Here is a 17,921-nt window from a genome sequence, read left to right on the forward strand (position 1 = left end):
CATTAGGCCAACCATGTCCTGCTGCACAGTCACTGATTGATATTGATGTCCAAGGCCATCAGGTCAACCATGTGCTGCTACAGGGAAATTATTTAACAGAAATAATACATTCCTCTAATTTGAAAGTTTTAAGTGTACTAATGATGCAAAAAAGAAAAAATGAAAAAAAAAAACATCACATTATATGAGACTCACACACCAATTAGAGCTATTAGAACTTTTAGGCCCCGTTTACTGTAGCTGTTAAAATAGATTATAGATTATAACTTCTTCTCTTTTTTTTTTTTATCAGCAAAAAAGCTTTATTGATAAAAAACAATATACACGCAAAGTTTACATCAACAAAGTGGGGACATGCACAGAGCATCATAGCTAACCTCAACAATCCTAACTAGGTTGGCACCACAAAGGAAGCACAATCATATGCTAGCACAACCCAAGATTGGTGAGAAACCAATCAAAAGCAACCAAAACGAGATAAATAAACAACACACCATTAGCAGTGCAATAATACATCAACACTGCTGGAGAAAACAACAGCAATACAGCAGCTTCAATAACATATTTGCATCAGCAACACCTCAATCCCAGCACCAGAACCAATGAGCTAAACAACAGCTGAACCTGCACCTCTCCGATGGGAACCAATGAAGAGCAACCAAAAAGAAGAGGGGAAGAAGACAAGATAACAAAACCTGCATCAATGCTTACAAATACAGCAGCCTCAAATACAAGAACAACTTAACTCCCCTGTGTCACAAATTCCTCCATTACCTTGTCCTTCATATTTATACTTGACCATCAATGTGTTAACCTCCACTACAGCTCACCCTACTCATAGGCACAGCAGCCTCACTCCCAAGCTCAAAACCATCTTAACCTCCACCAATGCATCCTCTGTTAACATTACAAAGACATAAAAAGAGCATGTACTTGTAATTGGAGATCCAAGCCAAAGGAAAGATAGCATATATATGCAACCAGCAAACCTTATAAAACAACAAATACAGTTCGGTTCAACATCCACAGCTCATGAGTCTCTACATATAGGTCTTGAAATCGCAAAACCAGCATACTCAGAACAGACAGCAGCAATACTCCCAAACCAGAACAATGCATAGATAGACAGCTGCATACTTACCTTACAGAACACCCACACCCCAAACATACAGATACAATGTCTAGTAACCGATAGCTCTGATATGCTGTAAGTTAATAATAATATCCTAAACTGAATATGGAGGCTCCTTTGATAGAGATTTAACCCAAAAGGCAATTCTCACCTTAATCAATTCGCATAATTCATCCAACTGGAAGATTCTCCCATTAAAGACCACATCATTTCTAATTTTCCATAATGACCACATGACAGCCATCGGAATGGCCTTCCAAATTTTATTTTCGAACTTTCTCCATTTATAACCCCTTCACCACTGCAGTAGCCCATTAACATTATCAGGTATTACCCAGTGCATCCCCTACCAATTCATGAGGCATGACCACACTTTCCAAACAATAGGACACCAAAGAAGAACATGGTTTACTATTTCCACGGCTTGACCACAAAACACACAAATGACCGAAGTATTCTGATTCAGCACACCAATGTGACATAAAAACCCAGCAATCTTCAATCTCCCCTTCCAAGCCAACCAACTAAGGAATTGGGCTTTTGGTGGAGCCACATTATTCCACAGCAGCTTAGTAACTAGCACAAAATTTGTAGGAGCTAACAAATTATAGAGGGAAGAGACACTAAATTGACCTGATTGACATGCCATCCACTTCAAATGATCCTCTCTACTTGAAGTCATTAACTCCACTTGATTCATAATAGAGTATAATCTTGCCAACTCCTTAGACTCCCAAACAAATAAGGGCTTTCTGAAATTGAGGTTGCAACTACCTGAGTTCCTTCTCATTTCAATCATTATGCTCAAAGACAAATCCTTCTGAGATGATAAACAGTAGAGCCTAGGAAAATCACTCTTGATACAATAATTCCCCAGCCAATGATCATCCCAAAAATGAACTCTACACCTATTCCCCACAACTATCTGTGAATTATCCAGAAAAAGGCTCAGTAAAAAGGGTTTGACTGACCAATATTCAAAATCTCACCCCATAATGATGAATAGCTGCCACTAAAGTTTGTACAAGGAAGCCAACGCCCACACATAGACTGATACTTACTACACAGGACTCTTTTCCACAGAGTACTATCTTCAGAACCAAAACGCCACCACCATTTAACTGACAAACAGTCATTCACATCTTTGATTCTTCTAATGCCCAGCCATCCTTGATCCTTTCGTTTGGTAACCTCCTCTCATTTGATAAGATGGATCTTCCTCTTTAAACCAAATCCTTCCCAAAGGAAAGCTACTTGAATGCTCTCAATTTCCTTCACTACTGATTGTGATAGCTTAAATAAAGATAAATAGTACACAGGAAGGCTGGATAAAACAAATTTAATGAGGGTGAACCGCCCACCAAAAAACAGCAACTTCCTTTTCTAAGAGGCTAATCTAACATTCATCTTATCAATGACAGGTCACCATGTTTTCTTCATTCTGGGATTGGCACCTAGAGGCATCCCAAGATAAAGAATAGGTAACTTATGTCTTGTGCAGTGCAGTCTAGTTGCACACTCCTCTACCACTTGCTCAAGCACTCCAACACCACACACAATACTCTTATGGAAATTTATTTTCAGGCCTGAAACTAACTGAAAGCATCTCAAAATCCTTTTAATTAACATCACCTCCTCCCCACCTCCTTCACAAAAAATTATCGTATCATCAGCAAATTGAAGATGGGTTACCGTTGTTTTGGCTTCACCATGACCTATCACAGCCCCTGTTATTAGGCCTCTTGATCTTGCCTTTTGCAACAATAGATTTAAACCTTCAGCTACAAGATTAAAGAGGAAAGGACACATTGGATCCCCTTGCCTGAGGCCTTTTTCTGGAGTGAATTCAAGAGTTAGAGACCCATTGGCAAGGCCTGAAATTCGGGATAAGGTTAGGCACTCCTTAATCCAATTTCGCCATTTACCCCCAAAACCAAATTTGTTCATCATAGAAAGCAAACACTCCCAACTGACAAAATGGTACGTTTTTTCAAAATCAAGTTTTAGAATCAGGCCCTGTTTTCTATTTTTCTTTCACCAATCAACCACTTCATTTGCTATTAATACCCAATCCATAATATTCCTTCCCCAAGGAAAGCAGATTGTGCCTCTCCAATCACTCTATGGACCACTAGCTTCAACCTATTAGTAAGAACTTTGGCTAGAATTTTATACATAGACCCAATTAGACTGATTGATCTATAATCAGAAATTTTGGCTGGTCCATCCACTTTAGGGAGAAGAGTGATAAAAGAACTGTTAATACCCCTTACTAATTTCCCATTTTCATGGAACTCATTGAAGAATTGAAGGATATCATCTTTGAGAATCTTCCAACATTTTTGAAAGAACAATAAATTAAACCCGTCAGGACTCGGAGCTTTATTACCATCACAACTCTTAACGACATCCCATATTTCCCTTCAGTGAACCTGGCTTCAAGATTTTTAGCAAGACAATCACTGTCAATAGAAGTGAAATGCCCAGTCAGTTTGGGCCTAGACCTCTAATCTTGTGAGAATAGATTCTTGAAATGCTTAAATATCTCATGCTTTACCCCAAGTGGATCTTCAAATAGAACCCCTCCCACTGATATCGAATTTAATAGATTTCTGTGTTTGCTTGCTGGAAGCCACAATATGAAAAAATCTCGCATTTTTATCCCCTTTCAAACCCCAATCCATTCTAGATTTTTGGAGCCACATCCATTCATGTTTTTTGTTTAGTGACCATAATTCTTTTCTGATCTGTCTTCTTCTTTCAACTTCACCTACAGACAAATCCCTAAGCTCAGTCAATAAATCAAGCTTATGCAGTTCCTCCTTCGCGACCTTGATAGAGTGAGTGGTATTCTCATATACCTTAGTGTTCCATTTCTTTAGATTCAATCTAAGCTTCCTAAGCTTTATTTGAATGACATACCCCGCCCAACTTGAGACAACTGAATCCAACCAGGAGTTCTTCATAACTAACAAAAACTGAGGGTGTAAAACCCATGCATTAATAAAACGAAATGGTCTTGGCCCGTAACTATGGTCAAATACCCCTCTTGGAAGGCCCCAAAGTTTAAAATTGTATTTTTCCGACCACTCTGTTGAGAGTAAAATTCTGTCAATTCGACTCCACCTTCCTCCATCACTTGAATTACTCTATGTAAATTGCCTACCTTGCATTGGTAAATCGGATAATTCAAGCCTTTCAATGAAATCATTGAAAGCCCTCATTCCTCTATCCCTCCTTGAACACTCATTTCTTTCACCCAACTTTCTAATCTCATTGAAATCCCCCCTATACACCAAGGCTCTTTAAACTGTGACTTCAAATTTACCAGTACATTCCATAGATAACTTCTTCTAACAACATCATTAGGAGCATAAATATTAATCAAAACACATTGAAAATCTGGATGAATCGTACCTGATAAAAGAACGAAATTCCTTGTGCTGAAACATTGTAAAAGTGAAAATACACCAGACTTCCAAATGCACAAAAGTCCCCCAGCCAAACCATCAGCATCTACCGACATGTATTCCATATCATCACTAAGCCAGAGCAATTTAACTATGTCAGACGTCAGTACTGATTTCTTTGTTTCTTGCAAAAACACAACATAAATTCTTCTTTCTTTGACCAGATTTTTTACAGACCTCCTTTTTTCTGGTCTCCCTTACATTCCACGACAATAGCTTCATTAAAACTTGAGAAAAACACTGAGACCACCATATAATACCATTCAATTACAAACAACATCATTCTCATGCGCAACTTTCAGAGCATCATCTTCTATGAGCTCAACAATTCTTTTTATAGCTTCTTCATCGTTGTTATCAAAATCGATGCCCAGATTTTTACCCAGTTTTATAGTTTCTCTGGCCTCCGCTAATATGCTCATCACTCTAGCTGAACGCTGCTCACTCAAACTTGAATGAGAAAAAGTTGATGCTGCCACTCTAAACACTGGTCCTTTATACCAATTATTCATCATTGACATCCCTCCACTCCTTAATCCCTTCCCTTTATTCCGAGCATACCTTCCTCCCCTACTTCATTTTGCTGGAGCAAAAGCTTGCTTAGATCTAAAAATCTTGCTATTTTGGAGTTTGGCCTTGCTTGATTCCTCCACAAATAGCCCATACATAGCTGTGGGCTGGGGTTTAGGTGATGAGAGAATAGATCCTAATAGGGCCTGATTGCCCTTCTTAATATTGTGATTATTGTGATACCCCTGTTCCGTAGTATGCTAATTGGTCCTTAATTTAAGTATGATTAGGTGTTTAGCATGATTTTATGTGCCATTATATGAATATATGTGATTTTGAAGTTTTATCTGTTCATCGTAGGAATATCTGTTTGAATAATCTGCTTTGGAAATTAAATTGAGGGCCTTATCGGCTACAGAACCCGAAATTTATTACGCGATTGGGATTAGCATAATTTTTAGAACCTATGGTGAAATTTAATTAGAAATTGATTCTGGTCAGATTAAATTGATTTAATTGATGAATTGAGTACTCAATTATTTTATGTTGAAATAATATGTGAGAGGGGCTATTATAAACCTTATTAAAACCAATTCCTTCCCTTTACATTGATTTTGGCTGATCAACTCTAAGAGAAGAGGAGGGCCGGCTATTAGAGAGAGGGAGGGGAGAAAAATCTAAGTTTTGCTCGTGATCCTTGAATGCCTTGAAGATAACACAAGAATTGCCATAGAGTGCGAAGATTAAACTCCTTGGGTCAAGCTCCAGGGCAAATCCACAAGCTGATCACTGTGAGTAATATCGATATTCGAATAATTGTGAATGTCCAATTGTTTATTCCCTTATAAGCTTTATGATTTGCTGATTGGGATTGTGGACAAAAATCTGATATGAAAATAATTGGACCTAAGGTCGTTTTGATAGAAATGAATAGACCAGAGGTCGTTTTGATAGAGATGAGTGGACCAAAGGTCATTTTGATAGTAATGAATGGACCGGAGGTCATTTTGATAAAAATGAATGGGCCGAAGGTCGTTTGATAGAAATGGTTGGACCAAAGGTCGTTTTGATGTACATGAACGGACCGAAGGCCGTTTTGACATATATGGATGGACCGAAGGTCGTTTTGGCATGAATGAGTGGGCCAAAGGCCGTTTTGACACGAATGAGTGGGCCGAAGGCCGTTTTGCCACAAGTATATGGGCCGAAGGCCGTTATGACATAAATGAATGGGCCGAAGGCCGTTTTGACATAAATGAATGGGCCAAAGGCTAGTATGTTTGGAACTACAACCACTCGATCTAAACCTTGCATAAATGTACATATGTTAAGTAGGAATATGAATTGGGCCCAAGGCCGTCTAGAGTATGTTATCTTACATATTGTTTATATGACTTCTGTACTTGATATTATTCACTGGGCTATCGCTCACGCTCATTCATGTGTCTGTAGGTGAGCCGAGGGAAGTCCAAACCCAGCCCCAGTAAAGTCTGCCAGGAACAACATGAGTTTTGAGAAAGTCAGCCTTGTGTCTCACGCACGAGACCTATCCTTGCCGTTTTGTTATGTTACTATATTTTGTCTTGCTGGCAAGGACTTTATGTATATTTGTAAATAGTCTGTCATGGGTTGACTTAGTTGGATGATCCTGTCTATAAAGAATTTTATGGTACTGTACTTTTGACGTGGGTTATTAATGTATATGAGTATGGTTTGTTTTGAAGCGCATATAAGCACGGCTCTATGGACAAAGTTTTTGATTATTGCTTCCATTTGGCCCCTTTACTCTGTTGAGTTATGTCTATTTTGGTTTGAGGCTGTAGGTAATCTCAGGATTACTGGCCCGTTACGCCCTTAACCCATAGGGGCAGGTTCGGGTCGTGACAGAGTGGTATCAGAGCACGAGTTAATAACTCACACACTTGTCCAAAAAGAGCAATAAGCGTCTAGACAAGATCTAGGATGCATTCATGTGATAAATATGAATTTGAAAGCATTGTTTATATGCCTAAATGTTTTGACATGAGCAATTACGTGTGTAAGTTGTGAACTACTTGCATTGGAAATTATTTGGGAATATGTGCTTTCTAGTGTGTGCATATTTGTGTACCTTTTGTATGAAATATAATGCAAGTTTAATCAGATGGTGAGAACAAGAGGAGATGAAATAGAAGAATCCTCAACTGCCAGAATGGACAGAATGGAAAGACTGATACAGGAAATGGCAGAAGCCTTGAGACAGCAACAAGAGTGGCAACAGCAGTGGCAGCAACCACATCCGTCACCTCCACCTCCGGCACCACCCGTGCCAGATAATCAGAATGATGACCGGATTATAGCTCTCACCAAGAAATTCAAGAAAAGGAAACCACCACAGTTCCACAGGGGATTAGATCCGTTGAAAGCCGAAGCGTGGGTCCTCGGCATTGAGAAATTATTTGAAGTGTTCCCCTATTCAGAGACTCAGAAAGTGCTTCTAGCCACTTTTATGCTAGAAGACGAAGCAAGAAGATGGTGGATGTTGATACGAGAAAATCATAAGGACGTTGACTGGGTAAAGTTTCTAGAAATATTCTATGACAAGTACTTCCCACAGTGTGTCCGGTATAGAAAAGTGGCAGAGTTCATGGAACTCAAGCAAGACAGCATGACTGTAGCTGAGTATGAGGCCAAATTCACTGAATTGGCCAGGTTTTCCCCACATGTAATTGACACAGACTATAAGAAGGCAAGACATTTTGAAGGTGGACTCCGCAGTGACATCCTAGAGAGGGTGAATGTCCTAAAGCTGGAGACCTACATTGGGGTGCTAGACAGGGCCATCATATCAGAGACTAACATAGCTAGACAAGCTAAGCCAACGACAGAATGGAAGGGCAATAAAGGGCAATAAAGGGCAAGGCTTCTTTTCGAAGAAGAAATTTCTGAAAAAGCAAAACACGGGCTCCTCAACTACTTCAAGTTCTTCCCGAGACACAGTTCCCATGTGCAACATTTGTAGCAAAAGGCACCATAGAGTCTGTTACCGTGCATCTGAAGCCTGTTTCAAATGTGGGAAGTAGGGGCACATAGCCCGAGAATGTAATCAGAACAGTGGAAAACTAGCAGCTAGTTCAACTGCATCAGTCCCAAAGCCGGGAAATACTTTGAGATTTGCTACTACTGGGGATACAGTGACATAGGGAAGAGTTTTTGCGCTTGTTCCGGGCGATACACGGAATGCCAATGCCGTTGTCTCAGGTACTATTTCAATATGTGATCAGGATGCCTTTGTATTTATTGATTCTGGATCAACGCACTCATTTGTGACATATACATTTGCATCTAGACTGAATGGACCCCTAGAGTTATTGCCATATTTGCTATGTGTGTCTGCTCCATCGGGGGAATCTGTGCTATGTGATTATATATATCGGTTTTGTGACATGCATATTGAGGAGGCTACCCTATATGTAGATTTGCTGCCCTTGAACTTTAGACATTTCGATGTAATTTTGGGCATGGATTGGTTGACCAAGTATTGTGCCACCATAGACTGTGTGACAAAAAGGGTTGTATTTAACCCACCAGAACAGAAAGAGATCGTGTTTGTGGGTAATGGGGTAGTGCCTCCACCTTATTTGATATCTGCAATTAAAGCATGTAAACTGATCAGGAAAGGGTGCCAGGGTTATTTGTGCTATGTGCTGTCTGAACAACCTGAGAATGTTGAATTGAATAATATTCCTATTGTTAAAGAATTTCCGGATGTGTTTCCGAATGAATTACCAGGGGAATTGGTAGACAGGGAGATAGAGTTTACCATTGAAACTGTGCCAGGCACCCAGCCTATTTCTAAAACTCCCTACAGAATGGCCACTGCCGAAATGACAGAATTAAAGGAATAGTTGCAAGACCCTCTTGATAAAGGGTTTATTCGGCCTAGCACTTCGCCTTGGGGTGCGCCAGTGTTATTTGTAAAGAAGAAGGATGGTACCTTGCGCCTGTGCATTGATTACCGGGAATTGAACAAGGTAACGATAAAGAACAAATATCCCTTACCCCGTATTGATGACTTATTTGACCAATTGCAGGGATCACAGGTGTTTTCTAAGATTGATTTGAGATCCGGGTATCATCAGCTGAAGGTTAAGGCAGGGGATGTTGAGAAAACCGCATTCAGAACAAGGTATGGTCATTTTAAGTTTCTTGTTATGCCATTTGGGGTAACTAATGCTCCGGCAGCATTTATGGACTTAATGAATAGAATTTTTAAGACTTACCTTGATGAGTTTGTTGTAGTCTTTATCGATGATATTTTGATATACTCTAGAGATAGACTTGAACATGAACATCATTTGAGGACTGTCTTACAAATACTTCGGGAAAGAAAACTATTTGCTAAATTAAAGAAATGTGAGTTTTGGTTGGATGAGGTTGTTTTCTTAGGGCATGTGATCAACAAGGAAGGAATTTCAGTGGACCCGCAGAAGAAAGAGGCAATTGTGAATTGGCCTACGCCGACCAATGTGACAGAAGTTTGCAGTTTCATGGGCTTAGCTGGGTACTACAGGAGGTTTGTGAAGGACTTTTCGAAATTAGCAATACCTCTTACCCAATTGACACGTAAAGGACAACCATTTGAGTGGAATAGTGAAAGAGAATCAGCCTTTCATGAATTGAAGACAAGATTGACCACTGCACCAATTTTGACACTACCTTCAGGTACGGAAAATTTTGTGATTTTCAGTGATGCATCTTATAAGGGTTTGGGTTGTGTGCTAATGCAGAACGGAAAGGTTATTGCTTACGCCTCCCGACAGCTGAGGCCACACGAGAAGAATTATCCAACACATGACCTAGAATTGGCCGCAGTCGTTTTTGCTTTGAAAATCTGGCGGCATTATTTGTATGGGGCAAAGTGTGAAGTCTACATGGATCATAAGAGCTTGAAATACTTCTTCACGCAGAAAGAGTTGAATATGCGTCAGAGAAGGTGGCTAGAACTGATAAAAGACTACGATCTAGAGATTCAGTATCATCCCGGGAAAGCTAATACAGTAGCTGATGCCTTGAGCAGAAAATCAACAGGGAGTATGGCGTGTATGCTTACTGAACAAAGGGAGATTTTGCAAGACTTTGAAAAGTCTGAAATTGAAGTGGTAGTGTGTGAACAGGGTGGATTGATAGCCGCTATTACAGTCGAGCCGGCAATCATTGATGAAATCAAACAGAAACAGAAAAAGGACGAGTTTTTCAAGAAAGTAATTAGGGAATTTGAGACAAGTCCGAAAGCAGAGTTTAGCATCGAAAATCAAGTGTTGAGATTTCGGAACAGAATGTGTGTCCTAGATATTCCGAAACTAAAGAAAAGGATCTTAGATGAAGCCCATAGATCCGTGTTTGCTATGCATCCGGGCAACAATAAGATGTATCGAGATTTGAAACAAACCTATTGGTGGCCTAAAATGAAGAGAGAGATTGCAGAATATGTGTCCAAGTGCCTTCAGTGTCAGCAAGTTAAGGCTGAACATCAGAAACCAGGCGGTCTACTTCAACCTCTTCCTATTCCTGAATGGAAGTGGGAACATGAGACTATGGATTTCGTCGTTGGCCTACCTCGGACTTCTCAAGGTATGGATTCTGTTTGGGTTATAGTTGACAGACTAACTAAATCTGCACATTTTCTGCCTGTCAAAACTACATTTACTACTTATAGATTGGCTACTATTTATGTTGATGAAATTGTCCGTTTACACGGAGTTCCGGTATCTATCGTGTCGGATAGAGATCCGAAATTTGTATCTAGATTGTGGAAGAGTTTGCAGGAAGCTATGGGAACAGAACTAAGGTTTAGTACTGCATTTCACCCACAGACAGATGGGCAGTCAGAATGAACGATACAGATATTGGAAGATATGCTTCGCATGTGTGCTTTGGATTTTCAGGGGAGTTGGGAAGATTATTTGCCACTTGCAGAATTTGCTTATAATAATAGCTTCCACTCCAGCATCGGTATGGCACCATACGAGGCTTTGTATGGTAGGAGGTGTAGATCACCTATCTGTTGGACAGAGATCGGGGATAGAGCTTTGCTTGGGCCAGAAATTGTACAAGACACTTCTGAGAAAATCAAGACTATTCGTCAAAGGCTCAAAACAGCTCAGGACCGACAAAAGAATTATGCAGACGTTCGGAGAAGACCTCTTGAGTATGAGGTTGGTGACCATGTGTTCATCCGTGTTTCTCCGATGAAGGGCCAAGTCAGATTTGGGAAAAAGGGCAAGTTGTCGCCCCGTTACATTGGGCCGCTCCAGATTTTGGAGAGACTCGGTCCAGTTGCTTATAGAGTTGCCTTGCCACCGGGATTTGAGCAAATCCATAATGTGTTTCATGTGTCAATGTTGAGGGGTTACCTCCGAGACCCGTTGCATGTGATTGATTATCACCGGGTTGCTATTGATGAAAATATGGAATATGCTGAATGGCTGGAAAGGATCGTTGACCGACAAGTGAAAGAATTGAGAAACAAATCCATCCCGATGGTGAAAGTGGAATGGAAGGAACACTATGGGACAGATGCTACATGGGAAAAAGAGGAGGACATGCGTCTACGCTATCCACATTTGTTTCCCAACAAAGGTAAATTAAGTTTGGAGGACCAAACTTCCAAAAAGGGGGGAAGACTGTGATACCCCTGTTCCGTAGTATGCTAATTGGTCCTTAATTTAAGTATGATTAGGTGTTTAGCATGATTTTATGTGCCATTATATGAATATATGTGATTTTGAAGTTTTATCTGTTCATCGTAGGAATATCTGTTTGAATAATCTGCTTTGGAAATTAAATTGAGGGCCTTATCGGCTACAGAACCCGAAATTGATTACGCGATTGGGATTAGCATAATTTTTAGAATCTATGGTGAAATTTAATTAGAAATTGATTCTGGTCAAATTAAATTGATTTAATTGATGAATTGAGTACTCAATTATTTTATGTTGAAATAATATGTGAGAGGGGCTATTATAAACCTTATTAAAACCAATTCCTTCCCTTTACATTGATTTTGGCAGATCAACTCTAAGAGAAGAGGAGGGCCGGCTATTAGAGAGAGTGGGGGGAGAAAAATCTAAGTTTTGCTTGTGATCCTTGAATGCCTTGAAGATAACACAAGAATTGCCATAGAGTGCGAAGATTAAACTCCTTGGGTCAAGCTCCAGGACAAATCCACAAGCCGATCACTGTGAGTAATATCGATATTCGAATAATTGTGAATGTCCACTTGTTTATTCCCTTATAAGCTTTATGATTTGCTGATTGGGATTGTGGACAAAAATCTAATATGAAAATAATTGGACCTAAGGTCGTTTTGATAGAAATGAATAGACCAGAGGTCGTTTTGATAGAGATGAGTGGACCAAAGGTCGTTTTGATAGTAATGAATGGACCGGAGGTCGTTTTGATATAAATGAATGGACCGAAGGTCGTTTGATAGAAATGGCTGGACCAAAGGTTGTTTTGATGTACATGAACGGACCGAAGGCCGTTTTGACATATATAGATGGACCAAATGTCGTTTTGGCATGAATGAGTGGGCCGAAGGCCGTTTTGCCACAAGTATATGGGCCGAAGGCCGTTATGACATAAATGAATGGGCCGAAGGCCGTTTTGACATAAATGAATGGGCCAAAGGCTAATATGTTTGGAACTACAGTCACTCGATCTAAACCTTGCATAAATGTACATATGTTAAGTAGGAATATGAATTGGGCCCAAGGCCGTTTGGAGTATGTTGTCTTACATATTGTTTATATGACTTCTATACTTGATATTATTCACTGGGCTATCGCTCACGCTCATTTATGTGTCTGCAGGTGAGCCGAGGGAAGTCCAAACCCAGCCCCAGTGAAGTCTGCCAGGAACAACATGAGTTTTGAGAAAGTCAGCCTTGTGTCTCACGCAAGAGACCTATCCTTGCCATTTTGTTATGTAACTATATTTTGTCTTGCTGGCAAGGACTTTATGTATATTTGTAAATAGTCTGTCATGGGTTGACTTAGTTGGATGATCCTGTCTGTAAAGAATTTTATGGTACTGTACTTTTGACGTGGGTTATTAACGTATATGAGTATGGTTTGTTTTGAAGCGCATATAAGCACGGCTCTATGGACAAAGTTTTTGATTATTGCTTCCGTTTGGCCCCTTTACTCTGTTGAGTTATGTCTATTTTGGTTTGAGGCCGCAGGTAATCTCAGGATTACTGGCCGGTTACGTCTTTAACCCGTAGGGGCAGGTTCGGGTCGTGACAATTATGGTCCATCACTGTTGGCGTAAACTTGGGCTTAGGCAGTCTGTTTGCTAATTGGGCCCTACCCAATAGAATTTGAATATTTATTCTAGGCTCCTCACACCCATTCCCACTTAGGCTTTTCATAAACCCAGACGTGGTAACCTTCTCCACCCTTGCACTTTCTCCAATATCATTACTCCTCTGGTTAGTAAATGGTGCCTCCTTAACTGTCTGAGTTTTGCATGCCTCTGACACCATTATGTTTCCGAAACAATTACTAATAGTTTCCCCCACAAAAGAGGAATTAGAACCGTTCTTCTCCTTCTCCCCCATACTAACTCGATCATTACCACTTCGTCAACAATTGCCACCTCATTCCGTTGTGATCTTGCCACATCATTCATCTCTACTCCAACCACCCCATCGGTCTCATCCTCCGAGCTATTGCCATGGCTGCCTCCCAGCTTTTCCAGTTTGTATGAGCTGGAACAATCATGCATGGTGCACATATATGCCACATTAACCACTTTAGATACCATGACTTGCTCTTCACAAACTCTGACAGGAAAAATTCTATCCTTACAACAGACCTGAATAACTGTATTGATGGAATCCATATATTTTGTAGCCACTTTGACTCTTCCACACCTAAAGAAAATTTGTCGAGATGTTTTTTCGTCAAGCTTGATTACCTCGCCCCAAAGTTTTCCAATCTTTGTGAACTTATCAGTACTTTAGAGGTTAAACGGCACACCATAACAACAAAGCCATACTTCTCTTTCTTGCTCTACGTGGGCACCCTCACTCCATCCTAAGACAGATTCACACCATTCCTGCAAGCATTCTTTGAGTAAAACTTGATTCTCTTTTAAGTGTTTCGGTGAGCTAAATGAAACTACAGCCATCCTTCCCCTCCCTTTCTGGACAAGGACACATTTTTGTCCCTTTTTCAAGAACTGCTTTCTGAAAAATGGAAAAGCGTGATAACTCTTTAACTTCACAAAGAGGCTGTCAAACAACCACTCATTCCCCACTTCATGAGCGACAATTGTGTGTTCTTTATACACTTTGCATGAGTCATTGTTCACAACCTCAGCATAGGACTTAAATCCTATACTCCTTAGCCTTATCTTATCCATTTGCTCTTTTAAGCTTCCTACGGTATTTCTTCCCCTTCCTCCATTGGTGACTACTTGGATTGTATCGCTAAGTTTTTCTCTTGGATCTTTCCCGAACTCTGCTTCCTTGACCTTCAACGCCTTGTCATCACACCACAAACCATTTCCTTTTTCGATTGCCATAGATACTCACTACAACAAAAAGCAGTTTTGGCGACCAAAAATGTAAATTTCGTCGCTGAAAGTAGGACAATTGGCGACTAAAATTGAATTAGTAGCCAAAAGTGAAGACTTTTGGCGACTAAAACAGTTTAGTAGCCAAATGTGTACTTATTGGCGACTAAAAATCAGATTAGTCGCTGATTACATGGGTTTTAGCGACTAAAACAATTTTAGTAGCCAAAGGTGAAGGTTTTTGGCGACTAAAAAAGATTAGTAGCCAAAAGTATAGACTCTAGCGACTAAAAAATGGTTTGGTCGCCGATTGTAGGTGTTTTACCGACAAAAAAAAATGTTGTAGCCAAATGTAAAGGTTTTTGGCTACAAAAAAATTTTTAATGGCTAAAAGTGGACAATTGGCGACTAAAATTGAGTTTTGTCGGCAAAAGTGGCGGTTTTGGCGACTAAAAATCAGTTTAGTTGCCGAAAGTGGTTATTTTTGGACGGAAATTAATTTTTTTAGCGACTAAATTATTGGTAGTAGCCAAAACTAAGGTTTTTGGCGACTAAAAAAAACTTTAGTCGCCAAAAGTGGCTCCCTTTTTTTTTAATAATTAATTTATTTTTTACATAAATTAATATTGAATAAAAATAATTATATTTATATATATAGTTTTAAATTAATACGGGTCAATATACTATATAAATAATATATATTGCATATATATTCATGTGATCTTGTGGTGGCATAGTGGAAGGAGTGTGTTGGTAAAGGTCTATAAAGTAGAAGGTCCGTGGTTCGAATCTCAGAAAAAGCAAAGAAGTTGGTAATTTTTTTTTTCACGGAAGCACCTTTGGCGACTAAAACTATTAGTCGCCAAAAGTCTTTATTTTGGCGACTAAATGGATTAGTTGGCGATTCAGTGAGTATTGGCGACTAAAGGATTAGTCGCTAAATGTATGATTTTGAAAAGTGTAAATCACTATTGGCGACTAAAATGTTGGTCGCGAAAAAGTTTCAGTCGCCAATACCTCTGCCGACCATCTATACGCGACAAAACCAGTGACTAAAAAAATTAGTCGGGGAAAGTAAAAAGTCGACTTTTGGTGACTAAAAACGGACTTTTGGCGACTAAAAATTTAGTCGCCAAATGTGCTTTTTCTTGTAGTGACTGCAACACGACAATCGTATCTGACAAAGCCAAATCTTGTCTTTGTAACTTTCCTTATCTTGTTTGGAATGAACACATCACTTATAACCCCAAACTTTCCAAACAGAGAGTAAAGACCCTTTGGAGTCATGGACCATGGAATGTTATCAACAAAAACTGTGTAAATAGCATTGTCCTTTCCGTCAACCTCTTCACACCTCCATACCTGCTTCCTTCTCCCATGCACCACTGGTTGCCATCCTCCTACTTCCTTCACACCACCGGTTGCCATCTCACAGTACGATTTCTTTAGTTTGATTATTACTTAATTATAAATTATAACTTAACAGATTATAGATTATGATTTTAATCAAAGACTGTTAATCTGTTTGCTGTAACTATTAGATTATAGATTTAAGTTGTTGAGTAGTGTTTGTTAAATAAGCTGTGAAGTAGATTTTTCAATTAACTTTTATTTTTTATTATTCACTACTTATCTACATTTTTCATAAATAATAATAATAATAATCTATAATTCATTTGAGTCTTTTTCTATTTTTTTTTTTTTTTTTTAAAAAAAATCTAAGAGTATAAATTAAGATGTCCACAGCAAAAGCTGATAATCAGAAGTAAGGGGTGAGCGGTTTCTCAGAATCAATTTCTTGAGTTAAAATAAGTTGTTAGAATCAGAAATTGTTTGAAATAAGTTTAACCAAACAGTCCAAAATAACTTTTCCAAAGCTAAAAATTATAAGTTGGCTCAAAAAAATCCAAACAAATACTCCCTTAATTTAGAGCTTCCAATTTTTTTTCATTATTCAATATTCCCAATAGAATGTGTCTTTATTTTCTAATCAATCGTTATTTATGGTTCGTTTGATATTGGCTTTTTTAGCCAATTTTTTTTTATCTTGAGACTTTTTTAGCGTGACATTTTTAGCCTCCGTTTGGGAAGTGGGTTGGCTTTTTGACTTTTTGGCTATTTTAGCCTGGGGCTAAAAAGCCTGGTTTGGGAAGGGCTTTTTAGTTTTTTGACTTTTTTTGCGAGAGAGGAGTGTAATGATTATGGGTTGGATTTGATGTTTTGTTTTTTGTGGCTAAAATAGCCTATTTTGTTTTTTGTGGCTATTTTAGCCCCTAACCCACCAAAACCAACTTCCCAAACTATGCCTAGCCTCGTTTGGTTTTGTTTTGGGATTATTTTTTTTTTGTGAGAAAAAAAGCGTAATGATTATGGAAAAAAGTAGTATTTTATCTTATTGACTTACATAGCCTATTTTGTCTTTTTGTGATTGTTTAGCTCCAAAATGTTAGCCAAACCATGGCTTAATATATTCTTTCATATTTTTCAATCACTTAACACAATACTTCACCTACCCACTTTCTCCACCAATCACAATACTATGGAATACTACGTATCCATATTCCGAGATTACTGAATAATTACCCGCTGCTGCATAGTCACTGATTTCGAAATTATTTTTATAATTTAAATTGTTCACTTTTTAAGGTATATGGCGTAGAATATAATTGTAATAACTAAATTGATTAAATATCGATAATCGATTCATCAAATTATATTTGTATTCAGTTTTATTTTTTAAATCACATTTACTATTACTTTTATAAATACAAATAAAATTCAATAATAAGAATATGAGATCGATCAATTAAATTTTTTATAAATATATTCTACAATTAAAATATCAAAATAAACTTCAAAACAAACCCCATAAGCAGCACAACAACTCGGACAACTGCCACCCCAATTCCATTATTCGGTGGGCATAAGAACTTCGACCACTATTCCTATCACAGCTGCTATTTCTTGGGCTAAATTATAGAAATTATTCAAAAATTCCAGAGTTATTGGTGTGGGGTTGATTCTTTCATACTTTCAAGCATGCTTAAGAAGCTCAAATGAGGCCGCATTTACACCTATTCCACATTATCGTATTGAAAAAAAAAGTTAGCATATATATTTTCGAAGAGGCATCTTAAAAAATTGACATATTTATTTGGGACAATTATAATATTTTTTAAAAAAGATAAATTATAAATACATCTCTTTAGATTTATTTAAAATACAAATTATCCCTTGTGATTTTAAAA

This window comes from Camellia sinensis, chromosome 4, assembly GCF_055761805.1.
Source record: "Camellia sinensis isolate YWXY chromosome 4, ASM5576180v1, whole genome shotgun sequence".
Taxonomy (NCBI): Eukaryota; Viridiplantae; Streptophyta; class Magnoliopsida; order Ericales; family Theaceae; genus Camellia; species Camellia sinensis.